Source organism: Eptesicus fuscus, chromosome 8 (genome assembly GCF_027574615.1).
Source record: "Eptesicus fuscus isolate TK198812 chromosome 8, DD_ASM_mEF_20220401, whole genome shotgun sequence".
In the NCBI taxonomy this organism is placed as follows: domain Eukaryota; kingdom Metazoa; phylum Chordata; class Mammalia; order Chiroptera; family Vespertilionidae; genus Eptesicus; species Eptesicus fuscus.
Genome location: NC_072480.1, coordinates 95,396,627 through 95,408,893, shown reverse-complemented (window position 1 = coordinate 95,408,893; position 12,267 = coordinate 95,396,627). Strand labels below are relative to the sequence as shown.

Sequence of the window (12,267 nt, the reverse complement as noted above, 5' to 3'; positions counted from 1 at the left end):
ACCGCCTCCTACCCCAGGGTCTGGGTCGCCAGCCGCGCGGCAGAAGCAGTAGGGACCCCCTTGTCCCTGCCCAGTAGCCCCAGAGCAAGCAAAGACCAGCCCCCGCTGCAGGACCTGCCCCAGGACCTGCCCCGGGACCTGCCCAGGGGGCCCCGTCTGGCGGTGGCCGCAGAGCCCAGAGCTCCCCTGCGCCTTGGGAGCAGGGACACGGTCCACCCCCGTCCCGGGCGGGGTCTGGGAGGCGCTGCCATCCTTCCGGGGCGCAGTGGGTAGCAGCAGTTCAGCCTGGAGCCCACGGAACCCCCGCCAGCGTGGCCCCGGAGACCCAGAGCCCAGCGCTTGGATGCCCCCCGGGCCGGGCCCCAGGACCCTCTTCTCCACCCTGCCGGGCATCGGCGAGGAGTGGGCCTCGGACAGCGACTCGGAGGAGGCCGGACACGCGTGAGTAGCTGCAGGGTCCGGGCCGTCCCTCCATGAGACCCCTCCCCTCTGTCTGCAGCAGCCGCTGCTGGGCCCGCTTACAACACTGTGCTTTGGCCAGGACTTCCACCAACTCCCCTGGGCAGCCTCCCTGCCCGTTTCCGGGTCCTAATTCGGTGCCTTTCTGTTCTTTTTAAACCCGCTGGTCAGGCTTTTGCTCAGCTCTCCCCCAGACAGCCCTCTGCTGTTCACCAGAGGGCGGAGTGGACATGAAGGGGGCTTGGAGGGGAAGGGGAGGAGTTGGTGCCACTTCTGACTCAGCCTTGGGGGTTGTCTGACAGCCTGGTTTCCTCCAGGACTCTGATTCAGAGTTACCCCCTGTCTTGGCTGCCTCAAGCAGGATAGTCCATTCTATTTCTACTTCCTGAGATGCCAGACACCAGAACCTACCCTCCTGGTTGGAGGCTTGGGCTAATCTGCTCCAATAATCTACATAGAGTGGGAGTGAGGACCTCATAAACAACATTTTTCTAGAGCAGTGCTTCTTATATCTCAGTGGGCATAGTTCTGGTTATTTTTTTTATTTTTATTTTTTTAATATATTTTATTGATTTTTTTTACAGAGAGGAAGGGAGAGGGATAGAGAGTTAGAAACATCGATGGGAGAGAAACATCGATCAGCTGCCTCCTGCACACCCCCTACTGGGGATGTGCCCACAACCAAGGTACATGCCCTTGACCGGAATCGAACCTGGGACCCTTGAGTCTGCAGGCCGACGCTCTATCCACTGAGCCAAGCCTGTTAGGGCTGGTTATTTTTTTTTTTAAATGTAGATCTTGATTCTGTGACTAACATTATACTTTGTGTTAAGAAATATTTCCTTGGATGGCAATCTTTCTGTATCTTCAGAAAGTTTAGTTGTATTATAGACCAATGACACCATAAGACATAATAAATATCTCGATTAGACATTTCCTTTCATATTAGGATACTATTTCATCTAATAGAGTGCAGCAAAATCTAATTATCTTGTGCCACTTCATTCAGAAGGTCCATTAAAAAGACATAAGGTTTTATTTTCCCTCATCTTACATTTTCTGCTTTAGCTACCAATTACACCTGATACATTCTGTAAGCTTTACAGAATAGAGTCCATATCATCAACAGAGAAGAATATAATGAAGGAAGGAAGGTGCAGAATGGATTCTGCAATTTAAGGCATAAGTGCTGGTTCCTATTTTATAAACTATGTCAACTTCACTAACAACAAAATTTGCTATGTCCCTTTTAATGCTTGGTAGAACTAAGATAACAGACTTATAAATACTCCTTCTTGTCTTAGGTAAGATTATTGTGAGGAAAACAGGGAATGTATGAGATATAACTGCTTTGACTGATTTTGTAAAGAAGAGGGATCTATCCAAAGATTCCCATCAGGACCCCTGGACATCTTCTATATATAAAGAGGTAATATGCAAATTAGCCAGGACGCCTTAAGGCATCACGACTGGCTCAGGAGGAGCTGTGCGCACAGATGGGCAGGAGGGGACTGCATGCCGCTCCCAGCCCCAGCACCTGCGGGGAGGCTGGGGCTAGGGGTGGGCCGGAGCAGAGACAAAACACACAGGGGTGCCTTCTGTCAATGTTACTGTCTGCAAACGCTGTACTGGGGAAAATGTCCTGAATACAAGCTGTACAACAGAAGCCATGTTTAAGGAAGCAATTCACCAGTAGAATCTGTAAAATCTCAATCATAGTATTTGTAAATTCCATATAAAATAGTTTGCTGGGGGGGGGGGGTGAGGAAGGGATGAATAGGCGGAACACAGAGGAGTTTTAGGGTAGTAAAATGCTCTGTATGATGCTACAATGAGGGAGGCATGTCCTTATACATTTGTTCAAGCCCACAGAATGTACAGCCCCAAAAACGAGTCATAATGTAAACTATGGACTTCACGTGATTATGATATGTCAATGCAGGTTGATCAATTGTAATAAATGCACTGCTCTGGTGGGAGATGTTGATAATGGGGAGTCTGTGGGTATGTGGGGGTAGAGAGTATATGGGAAACTGCTACACCTTCCCCTCAGTTTTGCTGTGAACCTAAAATCACTCTAAAGAAATAACGTCTTAATAATAATTTTTTAAAGTTTATTTTTTCTCAAAATCTTTAAAACCAAAGTGAGTATTTTAAGCTTAAATTCAAATATAAACTCTAAGTATATAAGACATAATAAAATTTTTCACATGAAGAAGACACCATGTCATTGGTCCATTTCATCGGTGAACATAAAATGGGTGCCCTAAGTTAGGCCCATCAGACCTACCATCCACACCTGTTATTTAATGGTTCAGTCACCTCGTTAAGGAAATCATAGTTTACCCAAGTGAGAAAGTGCACAAGATTTCAGTTAAAATCCAGACACCACTTCATTGAGATTCATTATTCTGGTTGGTGTCCCCATTTGGGTATTCTTCAAAAGACTAATGTTACTGAAAATAAAACAAAAAAGAAAAAATATCTTATTCTTCCAAATGCAAGTAAGAAAAACCATCAGATTATGAGACATTCCCACTTGGAGACTGCCTGAGCCCTTCAGCTAAGGAATTACTCTGAAAAGCATTGATCTGGAGGCTGGACAGCTGGGTGGAGTCCCCACTCTGCCAGGACCTGCTGCTTCTGTGAATTTTGCCAACTCGATTTTTCATCAGTAAAATGACAACATGAGAGAGGGGTGAGAGGACAAGGGGATGTAGGAATTAATGACTTCTCTCTTTTGTAACGCCTAGCAACTCCCAATTTCCTGGCTTATACACTATGTTAAGTCTTAGATGTAAAATATGTAAGGAGATGTATTTTGAGGTAAGCTAAAGACAAAAATGCTTAAATATTAAATATGAAAACTTAATGATTCATTTGGGTGGGGTTGTTTTGTTTTATCATTGTTTTTGAAAGAAATCTGATACTTTGTTTGCTTTCTACTATTCTGCTTTTTGTGAATGGAGAGAGCAGAGAGTTAAAATCCAAATTCTAGTCATTTGAACTTATTCCCCATTTCCATTGGATTTCATATAGCCATAGTTTATTATACAAATCTACAACATCTCAACTTATTTCTAAATATAAAAGTTATAATACTCTCCCTACTTTTTTTAAAAAAGAGAACACAGATTAATCATTAGAGAACAAATCATTGTGCATTCTTATATAAAGATTTATCCCTGGAATATTTCAAAATCCAGTATGAGGCAGGTTAACACATTCCACATGGGCTTCAGTTATTTTGTCTTCGGCAGGAAACTGTTATTTGGAGAAGTACAAGTCGTTTTTTTGTTGTTTTTTTTTCCTGTAGACCAAAAGGTCTCAGGCTTGATTCCTGTCAAGGGCACATACATTGGTTGCAGGCTGGATCCCCAGCCTGGTTGGGGTGCATGTGGGAGGCAACCAGTCCATGTGTCTCTCTCATATTGATGTTTCTCTCTCTGTGTCTCTCCTCCTCCCTTCCACTCTCTCTAAAAATCATTGGAAAAAATACCCTTGGCTGAAGATTAACAACAACAAAATTTTCAAGTTCAACATGGAAACAAAAGTGGTGGGTAGAATGTTCTAAAATGTTTTAAAATGTGACTATGGAGACAAAACTACCAAATATAATTTGTGAATCTTGATAAGATTTTGATTAATAGCTATACATTACCTTTGGGGGACAATTCAGATGATAGAATGGGATCTTTTTAAACGTTTTATCTCTTTTGTGTAAGATGATGTATGTTGAAATAGTTAAGGGTGCAGGATTATGTTTTCAAACTATTTCACATTGTTAAACATATGTTCAATACAGATAAATAAAATACAATGTCAAAAAGTATTGGTGGTGACGGGATCACTGTACTCTTTCATCATCTTTATAAAATTTAATTTTTTTCTAATAAAATTACTAGGGAAAATATAACTTCAAGTAATATCAATAATCAATAGAAAAACAAAGGATAAAATGATTAACAAGCATAAAGGTAAAGAGAAATAAGAATACACACCATTAATATAGAGACCACAAGGCGGGTTGGACAGTCCATCTTGAGAGGTATGTCTATTCCTCCCTGATCTGCCGAAACACCATATTATTATTATTTGTTAATCCTCACCCAAGGATATTTTTCCATTGATTTTTAGAAAGAGTGGAAGAGAGGGGGAAAGACAGAGAGAAATATCAGTGTGAGAGAAACACATCCATTGGTTGCCTCCTGCACGTGCCCTGATCAGAACCCGTGCTGGGGAGGAGCCTGCAACCGAGGTACATGCCCTTGATCAGAATCGAACCTGGGACCCTTTGGTCCATAGGCCGATGCTCTATCCACTGAGCCAAACTGGCTAGGGCCTGAACACCATATTTTTATGTCATCCTACCTAATAAAATAGTAATATGCAAATTGACCGCACCTTCGCTATGCCCAAGCCACGCCCATCAGCCAAAGCCACGCCCACCAGCCAATCAGGGCGAGTATGCAAATTACCCAACAAAGATGGCAGTTAATTTGCATACACTGGGGAGGGAGAAGTGAAGCCTGAAGACAACTTAGAAGGAAGACGGAGGAAAAGCGGAAAGCAAGATGGCTGCCAGAGGGAAAGCCCGGGCGGGGTGGGGCGGGGCGGAGCAGGGTGGAGCGGGGCGGGTGGCAGAGGCGCGAGGGTGCAGGCAAGGTGGCTGCAACAGCGGCGGCAGCGGCTGCGCATGCGGCCGCAGCGGCCGCTTGCAGGATTTTTCCTGCAAATGGGCTACTAGTATTTAATATTTCACTTGAATGAAATATATTTTTAATTAACATTAAATTTCATTAAATGGCAGAAGGAGTTTTATTAGTAGGTAATTGTGTAAAATCTAGTTTCTCTATGTAGAATTGCAAATACCTACCATCTGGTAGGATCTTTAGCTGATGACTCAGCCATAAATGCGAAAAGCAAACACCTTGAGTGAAGGGTTCAGATGACTTGGCAGTGCTCGGCGCTTGGTGTAGAAACAGTAGTAATGTCACCTCCTTGAAAGCAGGTGTCTTTGAACAGCTCAGCCACGAATTCTGGGATGCAATCATGGCAGGTGCTATTTGGGATCTTAGGCACATGTCTAATTAGGCAATCATCTACAGAGGCAAACAAAGGAGACTGACTTAACTAAATAGGCCTGAACTTGGCAATCAGGGCAATCAACACCTTTACGTTAGTTTCTTGGATGAGCAGCCTCAGATAGAAAAGAAAACCACGATATAACACATTTGCGTCAGAGTGATTGTCTTAGAGACCTGGATGCTTTGTGGGGACTTGAATCACTTCTCAGATCTTTACTAGCAAAAGATGCTCTTTAGGATCCCATCCAAGTCTAAAAGGGCCTCCTGCTTTTCCCTTTGCCCATGGCTTCTCTCTGTCCAAACTCCATGTTTATTTGAAACAAAGGCTCCCACATGATCATTAGTGTCCCATAGCCTTGTCATAAGGTTCCTGTCAGGTTTTAATATTAAGGTTACACTGACCTTGTAAAATGGGTTGGAGAGTATGACTATGTTGACCTTCTCTAGTAAATATGATTTACATTTAATTACTCCCTGCGATTTTCTTTATTTTTTTCTTCTTCCTACTTTCTTTGTGTTGAATTACAAGTTTTGTTCTACCTTCTTAAACTGGATTCTTATATCATTAATTTTTACCTTTTCCCTATTCTAATGAATTCCTGTAGGTCTACACCCATGATCTCAGTACTGATTCAGTTACACCCCAAAGCTTTGATATGCCATATGTTCATTATTATTCAATTAAATATACATTTTTTATTTTATTTTATTTTTTGTTAATCCTCACCCAAGGATATTTTTCCATTGATTTTTATGAAAAGTAGAAGACAGAGGGAAAGACAGAGGGAAACATCGATGTGAGAGAAACACATTGATTGATTGCCTCCTGCATGAGCCCTGACCAGGGCCTGGGCAGGGGAGGAGCCTGCAACCAAGGTATGTGCCCTTGATTGGAATCGAACCTAAGACCCTTTGGTCTGTAGGCTGATGCTCTATCCACTGAGCCAACTCGGCTAGAGCTACTTTCTAATTTCCATTGGAATGTCGTCTTTGAACCATATTTATTTAAAAGGGTATTACTTAATTTTTAAACATTTGGGGATTTTCCAGTTGTCTTTTTTTTTTTTTTTTTTAGCTCAATTCCACTGTGACTGGATAACATATTCTGCATAATTTTCATTCCTTAAAATTTGTTGAGACTTGCCTTGGAGCCTTGTATGTGGTCAAATTTTGTAAGTGTTCCATATGCATATGTAAAGAATACATTGTTGGGTCCATTGTTCAAAATATGCCCATTTAGTTATCACTGATTTGTTTATTAATGAAATAACAATATTATTTTACAATGAAGAATTACAATAACCTGTGAAGAATCTTGTTACAGAGAAAAATTAAATTATTAACTGTAATAGAATTTATTTTATTTTAAATCTTTTTACCTAGATTGCTGTTTTTCACATGTGCCAAAAATGTTTATTCTGCATAAAATGCTAGCAACAGTGATAGAAATTAACTGTGATATATGTTACTTTAAAAATAAATGCTTGCTCTAGCTGGTTTGGTTCAGTGGATAGAGCATAGGCCTGTGGACCAAAGGGTCCTGGGTTCAATTCTGGTCAAGGACATGTACCTTGGTTGCAAGCTCCTCCCCAGCCTGGGCCCTGGTGAGGGCTCGTGCAGGAGGCAACCAATCCATGTGTTTCTCTTACATTGATGTTTCTCTCTCGGTCTTTTTCTCTCTCTTCCACTTGTCTAAAAATCAATGAAAAAATATCCTCGGGTGAGAATTAACAACAACAACAACAAAAATAATAATCATTAAAAAATAAAGAAAAACAATTAAATAAAAATAAATGCTTAAGTTTTCATCTTAAATAATGATTAAACATAGGGGTCAAAATTACTTGTATTGATATATCCTTCTGAATATTGGTTAAGTAATTTGTAAACAAATGTAGTGGAGAGTATGTGAAGTGGAGAATAAACAGCAGTAAATTATTGAAATATATAAAGTCGAATTGGATAAATATTTGCATAATATTTTTCAGTCCAAAATTGCACATATGTGTTTGTATGTGTGTCTTGCATTAAACTGACTGCTTTATGGCAAACTGACGAATCAATGAGGCAAATCCAGACATCTGGTTATTTTTTTATATTCCTCTTAAATATAATTTAAATGTGTGATGTGAATTTACATATGAATATAAGTATAGACATGAATATAGCTAGAAATATACATATAGACATAATTTCCCATGACTATAAACTCCATTATCTCACTTTCCTTCCTGCTTTGAAAACCCCTGGAACCTTAAGAGGAAAATAAATAAAATGATTTTATTTCCTCCCTTCCCTGGAGTGGATGGTGTGAGATTTTCCCACAGGTATGGGATTGTGGCATGATTTCTGTCTGTGGGCTTACGCCCTCTTGTTTTGTAATCTAAATTCAGGAAACAAGCTATTTCCAGTTCATACTTATGATAAATCTCTACTTACCACCAGAAACTGAGGCAAATAAAATGAAATGTACCACTTGGCATAATAAAATCATCCTACAAAAAGGAAAATGTGCATGTTTTAGATCACAAAATATGAATTTGTAATTAGTTTGCTGACATGGGGGGGGGTGTTACATGAAATAGAGAGGGAGAGGAGTACTTACTTTAATAGTGTTCACAGGGTTCCTATCACAATGCTGACCTCCATCTTCCCCAGAGCCCAGAACACGGCCCAGCAGGGTTGTGTGCAGTGCTCAACACGTCCATGGTTCTGAAGAACCCAGGACTCCCCTCCTCTCTCCTCCTCCTCTCCTCCACCCCCAGCTCACTCTTCATCATATATTCTTATTGTCATCACCGGATGCCTTTCCCCACCCCAATTTTTTCATTTTTATCTTCTCTTCCAAGTTATTTCCTTGCTTTCCATCTTTGGAGTCTCTCTCTATAGCTATCAAAAGTAGATGATTTTCTACTTCTGTTTTCTATTTTTGGAATTCTGTTGCAAATAGATGACTAGGTTGTCTTGGTCAGCTATATAAAGGTGCTCACCACCATGAAGCACTGAACTGTGAAAAACTGTCAGTGAGATAAATTAAGACTTCTGATTTTTAGTATTGCTCTTGAATATCATTTTAATTTGTAAAATACTTGTCATTGAGTATTAACTATTACATTTCTTTCATTTTGTATCTCCTCTTAAGTTGGTTATGGATATTAAGTAAAATCTTCTAAAATACATCAGACATCTTTTAAAAATCAATCTTTTCTATTACAATTTTTAAAACCCCTGTGGTAGAAAATGCACTTCAAGGAATAATTGCTTGATAGAAATAATAAATAATCATTTCTGGAACCATACCTGAAAAAATCCTTGTTTGATGAAATTCTTAATAAAAGTGTTTGTCTTCTTGAAATTTGCTATGTGCCCCAGCAGCAGGGCAAACTCACATTTGGTATGTCTGCTAGCCAAAGCGTTATTTAACCACACTCTCAAATGGCAACTCTTAAGCATTAATTGACGGCTAATTTGAGTTTCCCAGACTAAAAAGAAAACAGGGTAAGTCTGTGAATGCAATGTCAGGTATTGTGAGTGCCCTGCTCTTCTGGATTCACTTTCCCTTTATATAATGTTACCGCCTCAGAGGTCTTTCAGATACAGTTAGTTCTGAGGAGCCAAACTCTTTTTTATCCCACTTGCAAATATTAAAAGTCTAAATTAAGTAAAAATTTAAAAAACACAACAAAATATGGGACTTTCATAGCTTTCTTTGGATCTAGGAACACTGAAACACAAATGGAGATCTAGGGAATGCCATGTCTAGCTGCTGGATGACAAGCAATAAAAAACTATGTCACAGAGGAGGGGCCAAGATAGTGGTATAGATAAACACGGTACTCGCATCCTCTCAGAACCACATCAACATTACAACTAAACCACAGAATAACCATAATGCAGAACCACCTGAAATCTGGCTGAATAGATGCCCTACAACTAGAGAATTATAGAGGAAGGCACATTGAGAAGTGTAGGAGGGGTGGAGGCCTGGATTGGGCTGGTCCAACACCCAGGTGTGGCATTGTTTTTAGTGGGGAATGATATATTGGCCATTGAGTTCCTGCTTTGAGGAGCAAGGGATCCCATCCCCACACTAGATGCCTCAGCCCGGGCTCCAGAGCCAGGAAGAGAAGCCCCCATAACTTTGGGCCATAAAGAACAGTGGAGATTGTGGCTGAGTGACATGGACGCAGCCAGAGACCCAGACAGTCCCTCATAAAGGGCCCCATACACCTACTTACTTGGCCTCACTCCCTCTGAGCTCCAGTGCTGGGGAAGAGAAGATCCAGGGACATACATGGAGGAACTAAATTATGTAGCATCAGAACAAAAATTGGGGGGCAGCTTTCTCCTTTAGAAAATAAAAAACAGATCTTAGGTGTTTATAAATGGAGTCATAAGTTTTAAAAAAATATTCTGAAGATGAGTAGAGAAATAACATTACAAATTTTCCCCTGTCTGAGATCTCATTGTTTTTGATCATAATAATGTTTTCATTATCTGAATGGTTTCTGAGGAGCGCAATACCCACTTCCTGTTGGCCAAATGCCTATGTAGCAAAATGACCCAAGCTTTTCACAACAGGTTTGCCACCAGAACACGGGTGTTGTAACAACCACTACTAAAGCAAAGCCAAAATGGGAAAGGAAAAGTCATATCAACATCATTGTCACTGGACATGTAGATTCCAGCAAATCTGCCACCACTGGCCAACTCATCTACAAATGTGGTGCGATTGACAAAAGAACCAATGAAAGTTTTGAGAAGGAGGCTGCTGAGATGAGGAAGGGCTCCTTAAAGTATGCCTGGGTCTCAGATAAACTGAAAGCTGGACGTGAGCATGGTATCATCATTGGTTTCTCCCTGTGGAAATTCAAGACCAGCAAGTGTTATGTGACCACCCTTGAAGGCCCAGGACACAGAGACTTCACCAAAAACAGGATTACAGGCCCATCTCAGGCTGACTGTGCTGTCCAGATTGTTGCTGCTGGTGTTGGTGAATTCAAAGCAGGTATCTCCAGGAATGGGCAGATCCATGAGCATGCCCTTCTGGCTTACACACTAGGTGGGTAGGAAACAAATGATTGTTGGTGTAACAAAATGTATTCCACTGAGTCGTCCTGCAGCCAGAAGAGATATGAGGAAGTTACTTGAAATTCAGCACCTACATTAATTATGTACAGAAGCATTTGTGCTGGTTTCTGGTTGGGATGGCAACAATATCCTGGAGCCAGGTACTAACATGTCTTGGTTCAAGGGAGGAAAAGTCACTGGTGAAGATGGCAATGCCAGTGGAACACACCGTTGAAGCTCTGGATTGCATCCTGCCACCAACTCATCCAACTGACAAGCCCCTGTGGCTGCCCCTCCAGGACATGTACCAAATGGTGCTGTCCCTGTGGGCCGAGAGGAGACTGGTGTTCAGAAAGCCCGCATGGAGGTCACCTTTGCTCCAGTCAATGTTACAACTGAAGTAAAGTCTGTTGAAATGCACCATGAAGGCTTGATTGAAGCTCTTCCTGGGGACAAGGTAGGCTTCAATGTGAAGAACGTGTCTGTCAAAGATGTTAGCTGTGGCAATGTGGCTGGTGACAGCAAAACTGACCCACCAGCGGAAGCAGCTGGCTTCACAGCTCAGGTGATCCTGACCCCCCCAGGCCAAATCAGTGCTGGCTACTCACCTGTGCTGGATTGTCACACAGCTCACATCACTTGCAAATCTGCTGAGCTGAAGGAGAAGCTTGATCATCATTCTTGGAAAAAGCTGGAAAATGGCCCAATGTTTTAGAAATCTGGTGATGCTGCCCCCGTCAATATAATTCCTGGAAAGCCCACGTGTGTTCAGTTTCTCTGATTATCCTCTGGGCCATTTTGCTGTTTGTGACATGAGACAGACAGTTATTGTGGGTGTCATCAAAGCAGTGGACAAGAAGGCAGCTGGAGCTGTCAGTCACCACATCTGCTCAGAAAGCCCAGAAGGTTAAATGAATATTATCCCCAATACCTGCCGGTCTTAATCAGGGGTGGGAGAACAGGCTCAGATCTGTTTTTATATATTGGCCATTTAGGTTTAACCTTCAGAAGGAAAGGAGAATGTTTTGTGGACCATTTGGTGTGTGTGTGTGTGTGTGTGTGTGTGTGTGTGTGTGTGTGTGTATTTAAGTTATTAGTTTTTTAAATCAGTACTTTTTCATGGTAACAACTTGACCAAAAATCTGTCACAGAATTTTGAGACCCATTTAAAACAAATTTAATGAGGAAAAAAAGAATGAAAGATGACCCAACATTAGAACTACAGACAGCTCTTTCAGAACTCTTACACAAAGAGAAACATGGGGGGAGAGAGAACTCGCTGAAGGTGACAGTGAGAGAAGAGTTGGTAAAGGTAAATTTGAAGCTTAGCCCCATATAAACTCATCTGAGACTTTTGGAGGAGAAAGAAGCCAGCACTTTTTGTTGTTGTTATTCTACAGAACAGAAAGTTAAAGAGCATTTGAACTTGGAAGAGGTTGTTATGTAAAATGCTAAGGAACTATTGTGACATTCTATCTGGCAGGCAGTTATTCAGTTATTTTTATTTGCTCTGTTGCTAAGGTTTTATGGCCTATCTGGGTATCAAGAGTCCTTAGTTGCTTTCTTGAGTTTCCAATTTAAAATTAAGTACATTCCAGCTTCACAAAAGGCACATATTTATGATGCTCTGCATTTTACGAAGCTCGATGTG

At 41.3% G+C, this 12,267-nt stretch overlaps 1 pseudogene; it reads left to right on the top strand.

Annotated features, from left to right (window-relative positions):
* The first annotated feature begins 343 nt into the window (after nucleotides 1-343).
* LOC103295475 (elongation factor 1-alpha 1-like) lies at nucleotides 344-11,531 on the top strand (annotated as a pseudogene).
* Nucleotides 11,532-12,267: the final 736 nt, after the last annotated feature.